A 4,183-nucleotide genomic window follows, 5' to 3' on the forward strand; every position below is an offset into this window, starting at 1 on the left:
AAAATTGCACTGCAGTAACTGAAATCTGTTTCCTTCTACTTACTTACAAGACTGCCAAGAATTGAAAGCATTTCAGAAAGATTTGTGATTTTATTGGAAAAATTGAATTAATTTTATTTTACGGTTAGCCAGTAGAAAAATCCGGAGGGTGCGCACAGTGTCTTTTCTAGATGTTGCTTTATTGTTTAGGCTTCGACATATGGAATGGCACTGACATCTTCGTCACAAGTTAGTCCACTTTGTTCTTGGGTTATTTTCTTCAGAATCGCTTTGTATCGCCAATGAACGATAACTTCAGATTTATCATCGGATGCAACTGCTGTTCTGTGGGACCACAACACTGTCACAAAGGATGCCGCGTTGGGCTAGCAGCAACGATAAAAAAATAATAATACAAATATTTTTATGGGTTTGTTATTAATAGTCGGTTATTACAATTAGTTTCCGTTATCTAACAGCCCAATTTACATACTAATTTTTATTTCATTTGTCTAAGTTATTTTCATCTCTAAATAAATTTTTATCAAGCATATCATAGGAGCTAAGTTTGATGGCATGGTACCAAATTGATTGTAATATGAGATATACTGCTGAAATAAAAATTGGGCAAAAAGAAGTCTATCCTGGTCCTATTATTTTTCCTTTAAACAACTGTCCATTTTATCTCACTCAATGAGAGAGGAGATCATCAAATTTCACATCTTGATAAGTACCAGAAGAAGAAATGACGAGAAGCAAAGTGCTTTTAATTTGGGCATCTGATTGCGGACTAATCACAGTTTCAATGGGAGAACGTTTTTTTATATCGACCGCGATTGCAGCGAACTAAGATTTGATGAATTCAATTGTTGGTTGCTCACAATGAAACTGGACTGAATCTGGTCTGACAGATTTTTCTCTGAATTATCACATTCAAAAACCAAATCAACTTTCAAAAATAAACAATGCAACAACACTAAATGTTAACTTTCTCTTCGCTCAATACTACAATTTGACACTGTTTCGAAAGTGAGGTGCCCAAGTTGAGGTTTCAAGTTGATAGACATCCTCTGATCAGACTCAAACCGAACGCACAAGAGAGGTATCACAGGCCAAAGTTACCGGTTCTGGACAGCAGATCGAATGCATTGACTGGACGTTGGTCTGGATCCGCTCTGCAGAAAGTCTGATCAGAGTTATTTTAAATCTGGTTCAGTCTGAACATAGATCTCTTCTGTTTGGTCCACAACTTGGAAAGTGCCAAAATGAGTATCAGGATTTTTTTTTGTCAAAAGTGCCGCTAGGTGCCCAATGCGACACTATACAGACTCAATGACGTCAAGGTTAAATGCCTTCCCGTGGATCAGCTGAGCAGTGATGGACTTGTTCTGACCGTGAAAGATAGACACTACATTCGAGCTATCGGACTATCATTCGCAAATACAGATGGTTAGCATGGCCGTATTCACAATGTATAAATTTAAAAATTGTTTAATATCTGAGCTGTTGATAACATGGGATGAATTCTTATTTTGGAACTTCTTCGATCGAGACAAAGATTGAGTTTGTGTAAAGTTTATGTTAATTAATTCAATTGATGAAATCGCTTAATCGTTTAATTGATTCCTTTTCGAACTATTGTCAGTTGAATGAGCTTACGTTACAGTTTTCAGAACAATTTTTTATTGCTTTTTATTGTAAGCGGCGTTATTTAGAGAGTCAACTCTCCAATATTATTTTGAGAAATTATTTAAACCTATAAATGTGGTAGCTATTCGTTCAATGTGCATATCTTTTTACAGAATCCAGGGACGTGATTCCATCCATTAATGGAACAGTGTGTGATACAATCCGACACCCTCCAATCTGTTCACATTGCGATGCTTTTAATGTGACCTCGCCTGACCTTGGATGGAGATATCTTGATTGCAAACACCTGGGCAATCGGATACATCTTCACGTGCAGTCTTCACTTGACAATTTATTGCACATGTGTGAAATTGAGGTCTATGCTTTTAACGGTGAGCAATCGTGGTTTCGGTGAAAAAAACCACTGCAAAAAAGCCTTTTAATTTTAGATAGAAATTAAACCCAAGGAAAAATACCCCCAGAATAAAACCCTCACAGGAATGGTTACGAGCTGTGCATTTAGTGTGTTTGGCCATGACTCGGCGGCTCGTGGGACTTCATATGAAACTATCACAACCGAATTAAATATCACGACCGAAATTCAATTTGATAATGGGGCTTTATTTCTGTGGGTTTTTAATTCCTATATAAAATTAGGTGGGGTTTTTCACTGGGGGGTTTATTTACTAGAATCGAGTATTCGTCATGGCCAGTAAAGTCCTGATGTTGTTTCGAAACCCCGACAGTTTTTTGTGCTGAATAAGATTTATTAAAAAAAACTCAGTACTCAGTAGTATGGTCGCACATGTAATAAGATCAGGAAAATAAAGAAGTGCAAAAAACAGTGACACGCTCAAACTTTGGTTTTTACGTCGGTAGTTTTGGCATTTTAAGTGTGCGCAAAAAGGTGACAATTTTTTTATTCTAATCCTTTGATCTCGACGCCGACTCTAATCTAGTCCTTTGATTGGAGGAATTACACACCAATTTTGCACTGATACTGTCATTGAAATTAGCATCAAGGATTTAGCGAATGTTGTTTCGATTTATTTACATTTTGTCTACAATGTTCGTTTTATCGCTGATTTCATCAAATGTGGTTTTCAAAAAGGTAGTGTTTATTGCTGAAAGCAATAAATAGATGTTTTTAGAGCGTCATAACAGCCAACCTGAAAACGTATTCATTAGCAGTGTTGCATTGTTTTTTTTAGAAATAACGGAATATTTATGCAAAGTGGATTTTTTTCTTGAGACCTTGCCGGAAATTTTTATACGCAATCCTGAAGAAGTACGTGTGGTACCAAACTATCGCCGTTTAAAAGCAGAATAGAGCAATATACGTTTATCTTTGTTTTCTACTAGAGGAGTTCTTGAATTCTCAAAACTTTATCTTAATCATTTTGACTATAATAATCTTGGGGCAAGACAAGTTTTGCATCAGAAATTCACCTTCAGACCATAAAATAAGGAAAAAGAACCGCATTTTTTTACGCCAATTGACAAAACCCAATCTTTAGCGTTGCTCTGCACATGCAAAGTTTTTGCACAGTACATATAACAAATGAAAACACATATAATCAACAGAGCACTCAAAGAAGAAAATCGGAACTTCACAGAATTTGGTTAAGATAATTAACCAATATTTAGTTGCGAAGTAATTACTTAAACTGTATTATTTGTTTTCGGTATTGCATTTTTATTTGTCTTCGAGGCTGATACTTTCGGAATACAAGTCAGGAAGCTGATAGTGATCAAAAAATAGTTCTTTAATATAAAACATGTAAGAAATGAGTATTTTTCACTGATAGCTCTCAGAATTCTCTGCAAAGCAGCCGCAATAGTTTTTTCAGCTGTACTCGATGATGTTTTTGAAAGCAAATATCTGTGAGTTGGAAAAAACTGAATCCGTATTCCACAGTTTTTAAAACTTTCAATCATTAGACAGTTAGCAGTTATATATTTAAATTTAATGTGAACTTCAAATTTTCTCATGCTCATTCACCAGCTCAGGCAAAAGCAGTGTACCGCAATCAAAATACCATCTTTCTATCCACTTTGTTTGAATATCTTTTTATTATATTGAATTTAATATCCGCTAATTTTCTTTTCCGCTGAATTATTTTTTTTGTGTTTGTTATATTGAAAAGATTTGATTACTAATATTTTATATTTGGCTGTGTCAATTTTGCATCCCATCAGCTTTTGTGAAAATAGCAACACCTGCTGTGCTGGTTGACATTTACAATCAACTGAATAACTGAAGCTGCAAATAGTGTATGAGCAGTTTAAAAGTTTCTGATGTGAAATAAGAAAAAAAGGTTCAAACACTTTTTGTTTGCGTTGTTATCATTTTTCTTCTCATTTCACAATTCTATTTTAAGTTGAATTGGCTTGCATATGTTTTGTCTACAACCCAGAGCAGCTTTCATTTTTTCCAATTTTTTGAAATTATAATCTGCCTTTGCTGGTTTTAACTTTCATATGCAGAAAAATTAGTCAGCAATTTGTTTTTCACCAGGATTGCTAAAATTAGAAAAAAAACTGAATTCTTTGCGGAGGAAATGCAATCACCATT

General features: G+C 34.9%; 1 long non-coding RNA gene across 1 annotated transcript; it reads left to right on the forward strand.

The window, feature by feature from the left end:
- Positions 1-312: 312 nt before the first annotated feature.
- On the forward strand, positions 313-1,879 carry LOC142351874 (uncharacterized). Its single transcript, XR_012760973.1, has 3 exons — positions 313-359; positions 1,307-1,428; positions 1,782-1,879. It is a non-coding gene; the product is annotated as an uncharacterized LOC142351874 (long non-coding RNA).
- The last annotated feature ends 2,304 nt before the right edge of the window (positions 1,880-4,183 follow it).

This window comes from Convolutriloba macropyga, chromosome 13, assembly GCF_964194025.1.
Source record: "Convolutriloba macropyga chromosome 13, txConMacr16.3, whole genome shotgun sequence".
NCBI lineage: Eukaryota > Metazoa > Xenacoelomorpha > Acoela > Convolutidae > Convolutriloba > Convolutriloba macropyga.